At 43.8% G+C, this 19,202-nt stretch overlaps 1 protein-coding gene across 4 annotated transcripts in view; it reads right to left on the minus strand.

Annotated features, from left to right (window-relative positions):
• The window catches only part of AUH (AU RNA binding methylglutaconyl-CoA hydratase), a 343,464-nt gene that overhangs the window by 115,879 nt on the left and 208,383 nt on the right, over positions 1-19,202 (minus strand). The window lies entirely within an intron of this gene.

A 19,202-nucleotide genomic window follows, 5' to 3' on the forward strand; every position in this document is an offset into this window, starting at 1 on the left:
CACTCCATGTATGTGCATGTATGTTTTTCCTCATGGGAATGAAATATAATCGATTTAACAATTTTCTCCTTTTGACAAATATTTAGGTTCTTTCTAATCCAATGGCCCCCAAACCCAAACTCTCATTTGAATTTGCAATTCCCGGAGACCTGGGCATTTTCATATGTGTTTATTATCTACCTGCATTTCATTGTCTGTGAATCACCTACTTATCTCGCCCATTTTTTTTTTTTTAAATTTCACTCCTTGCATTGTTCTGATCATTTTGTAATCACTCTTTAGATATTCTGGATACTATTCCTTTGGTTGCTAAATATTTTCTTCCTATCTGTTACTTGTCTTCTCCAAATTTTTCAGAATGCTTCTTCTGCACTTTTCTTTTGCATGTAGACTTGATATTCAGCTTGCCAACTCAAAAAAAAAAAATCTTATTTGGATTCTGACTGAAACAAATTTTGTTGTTTGGGAAGAACTGAAATATTTATGATACTGAGATGTCCCTTCAGAAGAATGGTATGTCTCACTATTTATTCAAATTGTTTATATTTTTCTTTAAGGCTTACGTGTAGATATCTGATAGATGGCCTCCACCAAGTTAAGGAAATATTTTCTGTTAATTCAATTGCTCACTTATTTAGAAGAGAGTGTTGAATTTTTTTTTTTTTTTAATTTATGTATTTGAGAGAGAGAGCCCACGCGTGCTCGATGGGGAGGGGCAGAGGGAGAGACAGAGTCCCAAGCAGACGCTGCACTGAGCATGGAGCCTGATTCCAGGCTTGATCTCAGGACCCTGAAATCACAACCTGTGCTGAAACCAAGAGTCAGACGCTCAACCACTGCACCACCCAGGCGTCCTGAGAGTGCTGAATATTTTAAAATATTTTTCATATCCATTGAGAGAATATATGGCTTTTCTCCACTAAGGGAGGAAATTGTATTAGATTTTCTCATACTGAAACACCCTTACTTTCCAGGTATAAACCCTAATTGTTCATGATATTTTACTTCTTTAATACACAATTAGAAGCAATTTATTTAGAATTTTCACATTTAGGTTCATAAGTCAAATGAATCTGTGATTTTTTTTTCTTGTCCTGTCTCTATCTAGTTTTGGATAAAGATTATACTAGCTACATGGAGTTGGGATGTATGTCTCATTCTCTGTTTACTGGAGATACATAAGGAAGGAATTACTGATTCCTCACAAGTTGGGTAAAACCCATATGTACCATCTAGGCTTTTGTGTCTTGGTCCATTTGGGCAGCTGTAACAGAATAGCACCAATGTATAGCTTAGAAACAATAACAATTTATCGCTCGCAGTTCAGAGGGCTAGAGGTGGGAGATCAGCTTACCATCGTGGTCGGATGAGAATTTTCTTCTGGGTTACAGACTCATCGTATCCTCACATGGAGGAAGGGGTGATAGAATTCTTTGGGTTCTCTTTCACACGGATACTAATCCCTCAGGAGGGCTCCATCCTTGTGACCTGATCACCTCCCAAAGCCCCACCTCCTGATACCATCACTTCGGAGGGTAGGATTCCAACATGGGAACTGTGTGGGGACACAAACATTCAGACCATAGCAGGGGGTGCTTTTGAAAGGAGGCTTCTCACAATAAGCTGGGGGCTCTAAGAGGCTACTGACTCTTATACTTTCTCCTCTCCTTTGATTTAAAGTAAAGTTGCAGCTTTAGAAGGACCAGACATGGTGGAGTCACTAAGATTATGGTTTAGATTTCTTTTCTTTCGTTTTTTTTAAAATTTAAATTCAATTAGCCAACATATATACATCATTAGTTTCAGATGTAGTGTTCAGTAATTTACCAGTTGTGTATAACACCCAGTGCTCATCACATCACATACCCTCCTTAATGCCCGTCACCCAATTACCCCATTCCCCCACCCCCAGCTTCCCTTCCTCAACCCTGTTTTTTTCCCCGGAGTCAAGAGTTTCTCATGGTTTGTCTCCCTCTCTGATTTCTTCCCATTCAGTTTTCCCTCTCTTCCCCTATGACCCTCTGCTACTGGAGGGTATTATGCTAAGTGAAGTAAGTCAGAGAAAGACAATTATCATATGGTTTCACTCATATGTGGAATATAAGAAATGGTTTAGATTTAAATGTGCTTATACAATGGGAGATGACGGGTGGGGGCAGAATTCACACATAGTCAGATCCTCACTACTCAGAGTGTGGTCCACGGACCAGTAACACCAGCGTCACCCGCACACCCATTAGAAATGCTGAGTATCAGGCCCACTCAGACCCACTGAGTCACACTCTGCATTTGAACAAGATCCTCCACGGATGCTCAGACACACTGAAGTCTGAGGAGCTCAGACGGAGAAGGTTCCACAATCAGATTACATGAGCTGTGAACATTCTCACTCTGTACTTTAAAAATCGAAACTGGAAGTTGTCAACGGAATTATAGGTGTGGTTTATGTAAGAAACATGCAGGAATCCACTCAGCAGACCTACTTTCAAAGAAAAGGCTTTGACCTACATTAAAAGACTAGGGAGTGAATATATGTTTTCGATTAAAGTAAAACGTTTGAGGTGTGTAATGACATTTTTTGATGATTCCAGCTTTGACGCACTTCACCAAACCGACTGCCTACACTTTGGACGGTATCGGGTACGAGGGATTCTGCTATAATTTATGTTTTCCCAGATTACCATCATATTTCATCCAGAGTCTTAAGACACAGAGTGTTATTCAGTTATGACTGCTTTCAAAACTACAGTGATGGACGTTTTAGACTTCGAATGCTTTCATTTTCATTTGTGCATTGCTTTTACTGTTTTGTTTTTGTTCTGTTTGTTTATTCAGAATAGTCAGAGATCTATTTAAATTATTTTTCATTTTCAAGCACTATCTTTCGTTTTTTTTTTTTTTAATCTTTTCTTCTTTCACTAATATTTGGTTCTATTTGCATTATTTTCTTTCTTCCACTGTCTTTGGGCTTTTTACTCTTGCTCTGTCTCTCCTGTTTTCTAGCACTGGCACTGAGAGCTACATACTTTCCCTGACAACTGTTTGATACGGTACTCTCACCGACACTCATTCTTAAATCCATCAAACATACATTTAGTTTTTATTTTCTTTTTATTTTAAAGGGTATTCTTCAATCCTGAAAGAACCATTTCACCAAAACTTTCAAAGCTAATTTTCATTTTTAACCCATTCAGAGGATGTGGCCAATGTAACTTCTGCATCTTGGAATTTATTAAGATATTATTTGTGTTCTGTAACAACAATTCTTGTGAATGCTCCATTTGTGTTTGAAAAGAGGGTGTGGTCTCTGTTGGCATAAAAGAAATGTGTCTTGAGTGCACAAACTTCTGTACATATATAATCAAGCCTGTTAATTACACTACTCCAATCTTCTCTGCCCTTTCTTATTTTTGTCTACCCTGGCACAAACAGGATCACCCAGCCACTGCCTTCCGCTGATACTTGCCCACACACCCTGAGTTTTTTAGGGGCAGCAATATGGCCAGGCTAGCAGATGAGTCATGATTAAGTTTAGACCAGCATTGGTCAACAGAGGCATTGCTGACATCTTTGCTTCTGCTTGGGATGTTGGTGTAAGGACATAAGGTCTGGAGCCATGGCAGCCACCTTATGACCATTAGGCAACTTTATTCATTTTATAGTTTGTTTGCTCACAAACTTTGTGTCATCTTTGTGGTTCTCTTGTATTTATTTCTATTTTGCTGGTGTGTGGTTATTTTTTAAAGAATCCCTCATAGTTGGTCCACAGATGGGACATTTTCTGAGTCCCTGGGGCCCATGCAATGTCTATTGTTTGCCCACTGCTTCATGCTGACCTTGGACCTGAGCTCCCCACGCTCTCCTGCCTTTACAGCAACTTCTGCATTTATTTTGCTCCAATTTTGTTTTTCCATAGGATCTGATCTGCCTGCCCACATTCTGTCTTCCACAAACTGTTCAAAAGTTCTCCTATGCTTGTGGCACTCTTGCATTCCTGTATTACCAAGGACCTATTCTTCTAAAAATTTCTTGTTTTGTCATTTTGTGGGAATTAAGGCTGAAATAAAGGTAGATGTGTGAGCTCAATCAATCGTCATAATTCAATATCAAAAACTTTGAACACAGACATCAATAATCTTTCTTTACAAGTTTATAGGGAAATACTGGTCTTCAAATGATTCCATTTGGGCTCAGGGATATACTGATTGCAGTTCTGTGTTTTTCCTCCCCTGGGCTATGTTTTACATCCCTTATGCTGCCAACTCTCTCCTGTACCATTTAAAATACATGCTTACTTCCAAGCAGATGTCCAGCCTAAACAAAGGAGTGAAGCTCGAATACAGTTCACGCTGGACAGCAGGGCAGCCTGGCATCGGCAGCTCTCGGGTGCAGATTCGACTGCAGCCCATTGCACACCTGTCTCGATTCTCAGGCAGTATTTTCCTGAAGCAAAGCTCTGGTCTCACAGCTACACCCCAGGCAGCTCTTGTTTCAAGTTCAGAATGTGAGGAAAGCAAATGACAGAGCCACAGAGGCCCGTACCCATGGCTCTGGCCCTGCCGTGGCTCTAAGGCAGACAGCCCCAGACTCCGAGGGTCAGGACTCTGAAGAAGCCTCACTGGAAAGGTCAGGAGCTTGAGTCCACCCTTCCTGTGGTGGCCTGAGCATGACACGGGGCCTCTCCAAGCCTCGTGTCCTTCAGCAGTGAGGTGACCAAGTAGTGGTGTCCACTTCATGGAGCCACTGTGACGCCTGTATGCACAGTGCTCAGAGCTGTGGCCACGCTCACTGCCTGTCCTCGTGACCAGCCTCACAGTCCAAACGAAAGCCTAGAAGCTTCTATGGTCAGCATTCACAAACCAACCACCTGAGCACCTGTGTGAACATCAGTTTAAAAGCAGCCGTCGGCAGATACACAAAATACAGGCAAACACTTGCAAACTACACAATGGTGTGCGTGTGTGTGTTCGTGTCTTCAAGGATCTGTGCTTACATATGTGTGTTCTTGCGTGTACATGAATGTGTGTGTAAATGTGTGTGTGCAGTTCATCTTCTGAATTTATGTGCTCGCGTATCTGTGTGTGTACAGGGGTGTGCGCGTCCGCGGGTGTGTGGAAGGGTGTATGCCTGGGCACGTGATTGCACGTGTGTGTGTGTGTGTGTGTGTGTGTGTGTGTGTGCGTGCGCACGTTTGGGGGATGGTGCACAGACAGCATGGAGCATCTCGTTCCTCCAGCCCGAGCTCAGCCTCACGGAGTTTCTCGGCTTACGGAAACGACTAACACCCTTCGTCAAGGGCAGCTTTGCTGGCGCTCCCTCACCCAGTGTCCAAATGGATGCCCCAGCTGTCTTTACAGGGTCTGCATTAGCATAAATATTACATTAGTGGGACTGGTTACAGCATGCTTGTCTCTCAAGAGACGCTACAACACAATCTTGAAACACTTAAGTCCGACATACGTGTACCACATTTAAATAAAACCCGAGACAACCCAGTCATGTGACTGACAGCAGGGGGATGGGAGGCACAGACTAACATTTCTTCTTAAATAAAAAATATATTCCTAAAATATTTATGGATCAGTTTTCTGAATCGCTTTATTGCCTACAGAGGAAATCGTCCTTTAGCCATCTCCCATAATATTAGTGTCCTTCTGAAGCCACGATCAACCTTCTTTCCATTAATCTTCCATCAATTTTTCAAGTTGGCATGACTTATGGACTGTCCCCTCAGGTCTCCTCTCTCCTGAAATTATTGTAAAATTGAATTATGATCTAATATTCACTACTTTCTGTCACTAGAGAAGCTGCCCACAGGAAGTCGGACAAAAATCTGAGTATTGTGTTTACCATGTACTTCGTGGCACAGACTTGCTCAGCCGAGCGGACACACATTCATTCCCAGTGCAGCCCAGAGCGCCACACAAGGCAGGCAGGCTTATCGGAGATGTTGCTGTCTCGTCCATATTTTAATGAAACTGTGTACCTGGTATCAGACCTAGGCCTTCATGCTGATAGAAGGTTCTGGCTTAGTCATTTGGAGCTGTTACAATGAGGTGCTTCAGACTGGGTGGCTTCTTCCTCCCCGTGCTGGAAGCTGTAGGTCCACGCTCAGACAGGGGAAGTAGGCACCCTCCTAGAGGGCACAATCCCATCATAGGGTCCCACCCCCATGACCTCATCTAACCTAATTACCTCCCAAGGCCCCCCTCCCGCTACCATCACACGTGGGGGTAGGATTTCAATACATGAATTTTTGGGGACACCAACATTCAGCCCGTAATAGTTTCCAAGCCTGTCGTGATGTCTGTCCGTGTTACAAAGAACAGACTTCACTCGAGTCCCCTCAAGTAGGCATGACTGTAAGGCAGGGTACTAAATAGCTTTCCAGAAGCAAGCTACCTCCCGCCGCCTGCAGGAGAGCTGCTGCCCCCTCTACAGGAGGAGCCGGAGAACGCTGTCTTCTCTGGAAGCCCCGATGGCTCCAGGACACACCGCATATGTCACTGTGTGCAGCCGCCAGGCAGACACTCTGCCCATGACCCTGAGAAGCCGACCTGCACTGAAACTGCTGTGAAGACCAAACGCTTCTCTGCTGGCCAGCAAAAACAACGGCCGATTTCACGTCTGCCTCCAACGCTGCGAGGGAGCCTCCGGAAGCCCAGGTGTATGGGCACCTCGGCCATGTGGGGGTTGGCCTCCCACCTCTGCCCTCCCGGGGAAGACAAAGTGCAGGTTCACGCAGATCCATCTTGCCCCCTCGGGCGGCACTCTGGAAGCCACGCAGAGGGGCTGCCCAGCAGCAGGCCGCACATTCCCACATGGATGCTAGTGAAACTTCCAGGGGGTAGTGCTCCGTCGAGGGAACCTGGGCTCACAGCCCCAGGAAGTAGCTGAGAGCCACGCACCGCTATGAGCACCTGAATGGGCTGTGCTCTAGGTGCAAAGGCACCAGACCCCAAAGACAGCACGAAACAAAGGACACGTAACATCTCGTGAATACTGCTGACCCTGGTTACACGCTGGAATGATCGTATGTGGCCAACATGGGGCTAAATAAGATATATATTATTAAAATCAATTTTAAATTGACAAATGAGAGGTTGGGGAAAATAGGGTGTATTCACACGAAGGAAGGAGACCCTGCCACGTGGTGCAACAGGGATGAGCCTTGACAATACGTCCAGTGAGATAAGCCGGTCACAAAAGGATGAGGATCGTGTGAGTCCTCTTACGAGAGGGACCGAGAGTCCTCAGCCTCAGAGGCAAGAGGCAGGACAGAGGTTAGTAGTGACAGTGGGGAGATGGGGGACTTATCATTCAGTAGGGACAGAGTTCCGCTTTGGGAAGATGGAAAGTTCTGGGGGTGGACGGTGGTGATGGCTGCACAGCAGTGGGAAACCACTTAATGCCACTAAACTACATACTTAAAATGGCTCAAACAGTACATTTTATGTTATGAATATTTTACCGCAAGAAAATTTTTAAAATCAATTTCACCTGTTTTTTTTACTTGAATATTTTTTTCTACTAGAATATTTACACGTTTAAGTTTATTTAGGAGTTTATCGATTTTCCACGAGACAGTTACAGTGACTGATGTGGCAGCTCAGGTCTTTGGACAGCACCGGGCCAGAGGGAACAGGTCATTTAAATCGATAAACATGTAGTGACCAGTCACGGGGACAGCTTCCAGCATGTTGAAAAGTAAACATAAGGTACACCGTAGCATAGCTCCAAGGACTTACGGTCAGACAGGGGGACCCGCGTGTGCGTGTGCTCGGGCAACGGTGTGTATCGAATGTACACGGACAGATCCGAGTTCACGAAACAGAGTATCCAATGGCAAAGCCGCCTGTCGTTTGAGAGACGAGACCCGCCTCCTGCCCTGAGGCCCCGCTAGCCCAGCACGGTGCTCAGCACCTGCGTGTGGAGTGGGCACAGGAGCGGCACAGGTGCAGGGGCCCCGTTAACCGGGGGGGGGGGGGCAGGTAGCAGATGCCACCAGCCTAGGCAGGAATAATGACTGTAGCTGAATTCATCGGGCCCCTGGTCAGGCACTCCCTGTGTATTGGGCATCCCTGCAGGTGCCTCCTCGGCCGTAAGACTCACCCAGTGTCCCAATGCCACAAGCCAGACACCACTATGCTCCCCGCCTCACAGGCAGGGCTTGGGGCCCTGCGAGGATGGTCACCCAGAACTCATGCCCAACCGACCCAGCAGGGCAGCTCCCAGGAGGCGAGCATGTCCTTCGTTTCCTTTCTGTTTTCCTGGTGCTCTTCTGCTCAGAAGGACAAGAATACATCTCACTTCCAAGGCTTTCTCAAGGCCTCCAGCAGGGAGCCCCGTCAGATGTTTCTTGGCCTATGACCTCGAACAGATACCCTCAGACAGGATAGGATGGTATACGTGATGTACCCTCTTTTAGGATAAGGAGTTTCTCGTAATTATAATTATTACTTTTAAAGCAAGTTCCGTATTTTCATCACAATGAGACGTGTTACTATCAACCTCACATGACGTATCACTTCTGTATTCTCTCTCTCTCTCTCATACACACGTGAGACAGCTCAGGAACCCCTTGTTTCAACCTGTCATAAGAGGTTTAGGTTGCACAGGATGAAATCCATATACACAAGTCCATACTAACTAAAATAAATAATAGAATAGATAAGTAAATAGAGGAGAAGAGATAGGTAGCCCGACAGAAGATATCTAGTAATAAATACAGAAAGAATGAGGAAAAAATACAAAAGTTTTATCAAACACCAAAGTAATCAGCTTTGCAGGCAAGATCAGCCAAATCTTTGCAGGGAACAAGGATATTTGCACGGTCCTAAAGGATCTCCCCTAAGGTCTTTATTAATTACAAAGGCAAAAAGAGTAATTGTACTGTTTCTTATATATTTTTCCCTTACAATTTCTAATATTTCTTAAGAATATTTATTTACCTTATAACAGTTAATTTATAATACTTCTTCTTATTCTTCTCCTTCTTTTTTTTTTTTTTAACTAGGAAATCCAGCGGACATTACCTTAGCCAAATGCCAGGGTTAACACCACCAATAATCACACGTACTAACATCACGTGCCCCTACCATGCTGCATGTATGATCACCTCCCAATCTAATCATCACAGCAGGCAGACCCAGATCCCGGGACATTCTACAAAATACTGGACCAGGGCTATTCAAAGCGTTAAGCTCTGAAGGACAAGGAAAGACTGAGGAATTATCACAGCTTCGAGGGAATTAAGGAGAAAAAGCAAAATGCCATGTGGGGAAGTGGGGAGATCTGAGGGGAAGTTCAGTGAATAGCTCGGGGCCAGTGTTATTTCTTACTCCTGACAAATGTGCCATGTTATGTGAGATGCTGCCACTGGAGGGAACTGTGTGAAGGCTATACATAGTCACCCTCATCTATTTTTGCAACATTTCTGCAAGTCTCAAATTATATCAACATTTAAAATTGAGTTTTTTCCTAGGTATCTTATGGGTTTGGGTGCAATTATAAATGGGATCAGTTCCTTAATTTCTCTTTCTTCTGTCTCACTCTTAGTGTATAGAAATACAACTGATTTCTGTGCATTGATTTATACCCCGCTACTTTGCTGAATTCCTGCATGAGAAAGGGGAACCCTCTTACACTGCTGGTGGGAACGCAAGCTGGTAAAGCCACTCTGGAAAACAGTATGTAGGTTCCTTGAAAAGTTAAGAATAGAGCTACCCTATGACCCAGCAATTGCACTACTAGGTATTTACCCCAAAGATACAGATGTAGTGATCTGAAGGGGCACCTGCACCCCAATGTTTATAGCAGCAATGTCCGCAATAGCCAAACTATGGAAAGAGCCCAGTTGTCCATCAACTGATGAATGGATAAAGAAGATGTGGTGTGTATATATATATATATATATATATATATATATATATATAATGGAATACTACTTAGCCATCAAAAAGAACGAAATCTTGTCATTTGCACCAATGTGGATGGAAGTAGAGGGTATTATGCTCAGTAAAATAAGTCAACCAGAGAAAGACAATTATCATATGATCTCACTCATTTTGGAATTTAAGGAACAAAACAGAGGACCATAGGGTAAAAGAGGGAAAAGTAAAACAAGATGAAATCAGAAAGGGAGACAAACCATAAGAGACTCTTAATTATAGGAAACAAACGGGGTTACTGGAGGGGAGGGGGGGTGAAGAGTAACTGGGTGATGGGCATTAAGGACGGCAGGTGATGGAATGAGTGCTGGGTACTACATAAGACTGATGAATCACTGAACTCTACCTCTGAACCTAGTAATATGCTATATTTTAATTAATTTAAGTAAATTTAAAAAATCGAAGTTGATACAAATACAGAGACCCAGGCCAGACGCATTCAGGCCAGCTCTCTGGTCACCTGCACAGAGCCTGTCCTCATCTACTCGGTGCATCCCCCCTGCTCGCCCCTAGCCTCCTGCCTGATGCCAGCCAGAGTCAGGAGTACCCAGCCACCTCTGTCCCACTGTCTGGAGAACTGAGACTGCTTGTTTTTTGAGGGGCATGTAGAGGGGTCGTTACTGGCCTTTACTAAATGACAAAAGTATGAGTGCTCATTGTAAAAAGTCAAAGAAAGCACATGAATGAGAGAAATAGCAGTAAACAGTTCACCTCCACACAATTCCATCCCACCCCAGAGGCGACCACGTACCCATGGGGCGGCAGCTTCCCTGCACTCCCCCGAGCTCCCCCGCACTTCTCCGAGCTCCACAAACACAGGTGCACAGATTCATGTGGTTTTCTTTCCTACCTTTACAAAGAAACAGGGTCATCTCAAAAGTGCTATCCTGAGACTGGCTTTCCTCGCTTCACAATTCCTTGTGGGTATTTCTTAGATATATAGATGTGTCACTCTTCCCAGTGTACAAAGAGCTGCGTACTATTCCAACATCCTATCTTCTGATTGTACTGGGGTTAATCATTCTTTCTATGGATGAATTCATGTCACTTCCAGGGTTTGGCCACATAAACATAACTACCTCCTTATCTGTTGGCACTCTCGTTTCTGAAGAAAAGCCCCTAAGAGTAATGGCTAAGACAAAGGACATAAGCATTTTTAGTTTAATAAATACCCTTTGATGGCTTTTCATAGTGTGTTTAGCAGTCCCGTCCCCACCAGCCACAGATGGAGACCCTGTGTCTCAAACCCTCAAATCCTCATTCAGCAGGTGTTTACTGCAAGGCCAATATGACCTACTCCATTAAAATGTTTCTTTTATTTTATATTAGGTGTAATATATATATTTGGGTCTATTTCTGGTCTACAGATTTGTTTCACTTTTCCCCCCATCACTTCTATTCTGTTTGGGTCCAGTAGCTTTCTACAAAGCTCTGCGTGTAGGGAGAGCAAGCCGTTAATGCCGTACTTCTCCCTAAATTTCTCCTGGCAAGTCCTGCACATTCATTTTTCTTTAGGAGATTTAAAATAACCTCTGCTAATTCAAATATAACTCATTAGGATTATATTTGGAACTGCATCACATCTATAAAATAAATACATAAAATGCGTTAATGTTTGCAGTAGATTAAGCCTATAAATAATGTATACAGACTCTAGCTTTGTATTAAAATAGAGAGAGATATATACATATATTTGTTAAGATTTGTACTTTTAAGATTTAGACATTCCTCTCCAGAAACATGTGCTGAATGTCTCCCTTTATCTGAGAATGAATTTACATTTTACAAAAAGATTTTATAATTTTCTACAGGTGTACCTTGAATCTTTTTTTTATAAAATTCCTTTTTTCCAAGGGATTTTATGTTCTGGGCAATGTTTTACCTCACTCCCAGGAGAAAACCAGTCGCTACTTAAAAAGAGAAGATTTTGTTGATCTTTGTAAGTTAACTTTGCTTCCAGCCACCTCTTTAAATATTCTACCATTTAGCAAAAGCCCTTAGGTTTTCTGAATATACAATCTCATCATCTGTAATTAAAGGTTCAAATTTCCTGTGATTTTTTTTACATTTATTTAAGTAGATATAAGCTCCATAAGGGCAGGAATTTGTGTTTTTATGTTTATAGTACATCCCAAGCTTGGCACACAGTAAACTCTCAGTAAGTATTATTCACAAGGATGGAAGGCAGTAGCGAGGAAGGGAGGGGAAAAGGGGGTTTAGCATTTCATTGCCAGATGTGACGCCTGCTGTTCAGTTTTCACAAGTTGTCTTAACAGGATATAGACAGTTTATCACTGAGCTATCTCCAGTGTGTGACCTGTGGCTTCTAACCTGGATGAGACAGCTGCACACATGACACCTCTGTCACCTGGGGCTGTTTCCTCTAACAGAACTGGCTTCTGCCCCCAGACTCCCAGCCTCCATCTCCCCTCCACTGGGATAAGACAGGAGGGCAGCCAGCATCAACGGAGCCCCCGCTCTGTGCCTGGCACTGAGCTAGGTGAATTTCCTGAATTGTCCATTCAAGTCTCCCACAAACCCGTGAGGTAGATGTCCAGGTTTGTAGGTATTTCTTTCTTACTTGCCTCTGGTGACCATATTTACTGGAAGTAACGATCCCTAACAAGTAAATATCGCTCACTTCCCTGCGAAGCACACACAGAAAAGAAATCTCACACCTAAATTTTGTTCCACAAATCATACCCTCAAAGTTACCCTTCATTTTATTCTCCAGATTTGCTTTCAAATGATGACTTTATTATTTTAAAAAGAAAAAAAAATCCATCTCAAGATGACAAAAATTTCTCTTCTTGAGCACAGTCGAAACAAAATATTGTCAGCGCTGAAAGTATTTTCAAAAGTAGCATTTTAAAACTGTTTGAACGTTCTCCTCAAAAATTAAACATGGAATTACCATCGGTCCAGCAATTCCACTTCTGGGTGAACACCCTAAAGAATTTAAAGCTGGGACTTGAATAGATATTTGCACACCCATGTTCATAGCAGCATTATTCACAACAGCCAAAAGGGGGAAACACCCTAAGTGTCCACCCTTGGACGAATGGATAAACAAAATGAGGTCTATCCATACAATGGAATATTACTCAGCCCTCAAAAGGAAGGAACCGCTGGCTTCTGCTACAAGGATGGCCACGAGGACACTCTCCTAAATGAAGTAAGCCAGAAACAAACGAACAAATACTATATTATTCCACTTCTATGAGCCACCCAGAGTCATCAAATTCCTAGAGACAGAAAGCAGAGGAGAGTTGCCTGGAATGGTGGGAGGGGCAATGGGGAGTTAGTGTTTAATGGTTTCAGTTTGGGAAGATGGAAAGTTTCACAGATGGATGGTGGCAGCAGGTACACGACGGTGTGAAGGTCCTTATGTCACTGAACTGTACACTTAAAAATGATTAAAGTAGTAAATTATGTTATGTAAATTTTATGACATTTTAACTTTTTTCACAGCAGTGTGTTGTCTTGCCTCTCCCAATGGCAGCTGAAGGTCAGCACCCATCCATGGGAAAGCAGTACCATAAAAGTACAGTTTCTAGAGGCAGACGGACAGACAGGCTTCCAATTCTGGCCCTGTTTTTGCTCAGCTGTGTGACCAAAAAGAAACTGTCTTTTACTCAGCACTCTGACCACCAAATGGGTAGGTTTTCCCCACCAAGAAACCCTCTAGTTTTCCATGGACACCAACTGGGCATCCTCCAATTTAATTTGGTTCTGACACTAACTACCCAGAGTGAATGTTGACCCCACAGGTGAAGAGCTCAGAGCCACAGAACTGACCCCACCTCAGATGCCACTTGTAAATAGTGGGTCCCTGGTTCACCCACACTTCTGTCCAACTTGGCTACAAATTGGGGGTTACCATGACTCCCTCCTCAGGTTAATAATTTGCCATAATAGCTGACAGAACTCAGGGAAACACTTATGTTTACCAATTTATTTTAAATAATATTGTAAAGAACACAAAAGAATGGCCAGATAAAGAGGTACATAGGCAAGATCTGAAGGGTCCTAAGCACAGGAACTTCTGCTCCCCTTGGAGCTGGATGCATCACCCTCCTGGCATGGGGATGTGTTTACCAACCCAGAAGCTCCCAGAACCCCACAGTTCAGACATTTTTATGGAGGCTTTATCATGTAGTCATGATAGATCATTAACTCAATCTCCAGCCTCTCTCTTCTCCCCAGAGGTTGGGGTGGGGCTGACAATTCCAAGTTTCTAATCATGACTTGGTCATTCTGGTGACCAGACCCCATCCTGAAATTATCCACCAAGAGTCACCTCATTAGAATAAAAGATACTCTTATCACCCATGAAATTTCAAGGGATGTAGGAACTCTGTATCAGGAACTGGGGGCAGAAACCAAACATATATTTCAAAGTATGTCACGGATCTTAGGAAAGTTACTTCACCCTCTGAATCTTAGGATGGTTGTGTGGAATTTATAAACCAAGCTTCATGTGGAGTTCCTAGCACTATGCCTATCACGTAACCATCTGGTAATAAATGCCCACGGTTGCAGCTACGAAGACATATATGATAACCACTGGAACCTCAAGTCTTTGGGGGATTACTGCCACTTAATTCTCTAGATGGGAAAAACTCACCCATTTGATTGTTCAATGACTAATCTTCTTTAGATTTTTGGATGCAATGTCCAAAACAATCTTGGAGGATTCACATTTCTCTGTTTCATAACGTCCTACAAAGCTACTGCAACCAAGAGAGCAAGGTATTGGCATAGTATAGACATACAGTTTAATGAAACTGAATTGAGTCTAGAAATAAACCTGTACATTTATGGATCAATTAGTTTTTGACAAGGGTGCCAAGACAACTCAGTGGTGGAAAGAATACCCTTTTCCCCACTGGATATCCACATGCAAAAGAATGAAGTTGGATCCCTACCTCACATCATATACAAAGTTAACTCAAAATGGATCATGGATACAAATGTAACAGCTAAAACCATAAAACTCTCCAGAGAAATACAGGAGTAAAATCTTTGTGACCTTGGGTTATGCATAGTTTGTTAAATATGATAACAAAAGCACAAGTGACAAAAGAAAACACACAAAAAAATTGGACTTCATCCAATTAAACATTTCTGTTCTGCAAAGAAGACTATCGAGAAAGTGAAAAGATGACCCACAGAATGGGGCATGATACATGACTTCTATCCAGAATATATAAAGAACTCTTACAAGAGTTCTTTCAAGAATAAAACTTGAACTCTTTCAAGAATAAAAAAAAAAGCAATCTAATTGAAAAAAAAAAGAAAAGGATTTAATTATACACTCTCTAAAAAAAAAAAAAAAACATACAAACAGCCAGTAAGCACATGAAAAGGTGCTCGATGTCATCAGTCATTAGGAAAATACACATCAAACCCACACGGCTAGGGTGGCTAGAATCAATACAACAGCAAAAGTTGTAAGGACCTGGAGAAGTTGGAATATGCACATATTTATTGCTCAAAAGAATGTGAAGTAGTGTAGCCACTTTTTAAAGTGACTTGGCAGTTCCTCAAAATGTTAAATACAGGGTTGCCATATGACCCAGCAATCCACTCCTCCAAATCTACTCAAGAGAAATGAAACAGACATGAAAACTGTTCATAGCAGCATGATTGATAATAGCCAGAGCAGGCACAATTCGGATCTCCATCAACTGATGAATGGATAAATAAGATGTGATATACCCATTCAGTAGGATATATTCTATGTATAATCTGTATTTATTTGGCAATAAAAAGAAATGAAGCACAAGACAAAAGACAAAAAACATGGATGAACTTTGAGGGCAGGATGTTAAATGGAAGCAACCAATCACAAATGACTATTGTATGATTCCATTTATATGAAACATCTGGAACAGGCAAAACTATAGAGACAGAAACTAGATTACTGGTCACCTGGGGCTTGGTGGGAGGGATGGGAAGTGTCTGCTGGGGGGAAGGATACAGGGTTTCTTTTGTGAGGGGACAAAAACGTCGTAAGATCAGATGGCTCCTCAAGCCCGTGAATATGCCAGAAACAATGAACTATACACTTTCAACAGGTAAATTGTATGGTCTAATAACAAAGTTCAGTACAAATGTTAAAAATGATTGAACAAATAATAAAAGAAAACAAATCACACAAGACCAAACTTTGAGAAGCAAATTCTTCAGAATGTTTTGAGTGTCCTGCTCCCCCCTGGGGAAGGAAGGACCTCTCCCGGATGCCTCTTTTGCTTTCCCTTTCCGGGAACATGTGCTCAGAAACGGGGGCACGTCTTCTCGCCCCCGTGCTATTTATTCTTTGCTGTTTGTGTTATTTATGAGTTTTCTTTTCTTTTGTCGTCTTTCCCTGGGCTCTCTTACGGTTGTGTTCTGAGTATGGTCAACGAGCCTATGGCGGAGTGGGGTTTCTGTGCTCCAGTTTGTGACTTCTGACTGTAGGACCCTAACATGTGTCTTGTCAGAAATGTGTGGGAAATGAGCTAAAACCAGCTCTCAGAACGAGGATCAGCAGGGCATCTTCCCTGATTGAAAAAAAAATGCACAGACTTCAGAACATGGATCTTAGTGACATTGACTTGGTGTCTCAAAGGCCTTTTGAGATTCCTACTCATTTTGGGATTAATTCTATTCCTAAGTAAATCCTGGGTGAGTAAGTCGTTTACCTTTTGCTTAAACAGTTGTGGTTAGTGGCCGTAACTTTGCAGTTTCAGTTTCTGTTTACTCCTTTTTTTAAGTATACCACCTCTGGGCCTTCTAGCACTTTTCCAGCTGGATCTCTTGTTGCTCTCAATTAACTGTCAGCAGATTTCAGCTCCCCCCCCCCCAAAGGGTAGTATACCTTTTTCATGCATTTACTTACTTTTTTAAATTTTAAAATTACCAAGCCCTGGAAAAATCACTGAGAGGTAGGAGTAAAATATCAGTATGTTAACTATGATTTTAAATTTTCATTTCTGAAATTTTTGAGATTTAAAACTTTTCATGAACATTGACTGTTTCCATAATGGAAAAGTAACGAAAACAACATTATAGTCATGGCTCCCGGGGTCTACTTTAATTTTGGTCCCTGTACCATGTAACTATTCAGACTTGGCTTCTGCATGATGCCTCTACAATTTTTAGATCTGAATTTACTCGCTGCTGGAGTAATGAAGCAGAGCTGAGCAGACAGTAGGACATGTGACCCTGCAGGCCTCCCGGGAGACCAGAAGCCAGCAGGTAAGGGGGGGGCAGGCTCCACAGTGTGTTGCATGCTCACTCAGACACAAGCACATGCACGGAGCTAACGCGGACCAACCGTTTTGAGATGTTGGTTGGATCTGCACGCACTGACGTGCTGGAAAGGCAAATGAGAAAACATATACAAAGTGTGTCTGGAACAATTCGATGCCCTTATAACGGTGACACTGAGCCTCTGACCAGATGCATAGTGTAGCTGTCTTGAAAGATGCTCTCAGACTGGAAGTGGGGTTTCTCCTCCTGCCCTCAGTCCTGGGCTGACGACACGGTTTCCATTCCTACTGTTCCATGGCTGGGAGTTCCTCCACTGACCCTCTGTCCACTTCTACCCTTCCGTGCTCTCCTCTGCAACCAAGGGGGTAAAAGTCCACAGACAGCATGCCCTGGACACCCTGCCAGCTTCCTGGTGAGCCACTGCTGGGAGACTGGACGAAAGGGGAAGGAAAAAGGCCCTTTGTTCTGCTCGTGGGCCCTAAATCCTATGGGACTGCTGTCCCTACAGGAAGAGGGAAATTTGGACGTAGAAACACATGGGGCAACGCCATGTGGCTGCAACAGAGCCAGCCAGTGGGAGAGCACCAAGGAACCCCGAGGAGTGACTGCTCCGGGGCCCTGAGCAGCAGCGGCCTCCAGCACCCCGGCCACCAGGGCAGTCGTGGCATCTGGATCATGGGGACACCCCTCCTTAGAGCTCAAAACTGACATATAAATAGCTAAGCACTTGCTAAGCACCCCCAGAGAAAAAGGGGCTCCCCTGCACGGTACACAGTGGTCACTGATGCCCCAGAAACCCTGGGTGTAGCTAAGAGGCTAGCATGCGCTTCCTATCATTCAGTGAGTCAACAACCGACGAAGCATTTATTAGGTGACGTTTTGCTAGATGTTTGGGCCACACAGATGCATTGTCTCAGTTTCTGCTTCTGAGATGCTCGTGGATTAAGGTAGCTACTATGCTAGTCCCTAGGATCAATCCAAGTGGGTAGGGATTAATGCTGTTCACCAAATATCCCCAACTGTCTACCCAGAGCACATGTAGGATGACACATCCAGACGGGTGGGCCCGTGACTGCCTCTGGCCCCTGGGCTGCGAGCACAGTGGTGTGTCTCCCTTGAGGCCATAGAGAATCATTGCCAGAGTGAGGTTTTCCTCCTCCATAGCCTCCTTCCCTCTCCTTGGTGATGGCCACATGGAGGCAGTAACTATCTCATCAGCCTAGGTGACTGAGTGACTGTCACAAGGAATAGAGCCTTCCTCCGCCACCCCCGTCAGCCCATTGTGGACACACAGCATAAGCAAGAGAAGAAATCTACCAACTGAAGGGGCTCTTGTTACTGTAGCATAACCAGCGCATCTTGAGTGGCCCAATAAGAGAGACCCAGTATCTGCTTCTCGGCTGCTTATGGTTACATAAAGGAAAGGTACATGTAAACAAAGGGAGTTCATAAACATGCAGTTACTAGCGTGGAAGTCTGGGGGCAAGAACGAGATAGCATTGCAGGATCTATCAGGAAACTTCTAGAGCGAAGTCCCACTAAGTGGAGCCAATGAGGCAAACACACAAACCAGCACCTAGAACACCTAGAACACAGGGCCATGGACACCAGATGGGCTGGGCGTTGTTGTGCCAGAGACAGGCCGGGTGGCTGGGAAGTCTCCTGGGGACCAGCATTTGAACAGGGTCTCAACCAGCAAGCCAAGAAGCGAGACAAAGGAGGAAGGACAGTGCACTGCATCGTTTCACTGAACTATCTCCACTGTCTAGCAAAGCTCCCATCCCATAGGAAGTGCCTGCTACAGGCCTGCTGGCTGAATGCACGGATGGAGTGATGGGCAAATTCCAGAAAGAAGCAAGCCGCGTAAGAAAGGGTTGAGGCCTAGAAAGCCTGGGGCTGCTCAGGGCGGCACACCTCCCAAGTTCAGTCTGTTCTCTGCGGTGTTCTGTGGGCCACCCTGCCGTCAGGCACAAGGCCCCTTTTTGATTTGGTCAG

This window comes from Ursus americanus, chromosome 34, assembly GCF_024610735.1.
Source record: "Ursus americanus isolate L20-20 chromosome 34, mUrsAme1.1.p, whole genome shotgun sequence".
Taxonomy (NCBI): Eukaryota; Metazoa; Chordata; class Mammalia; order Carnivora; family Ursidae; genus Ursus; species Ursus americanus.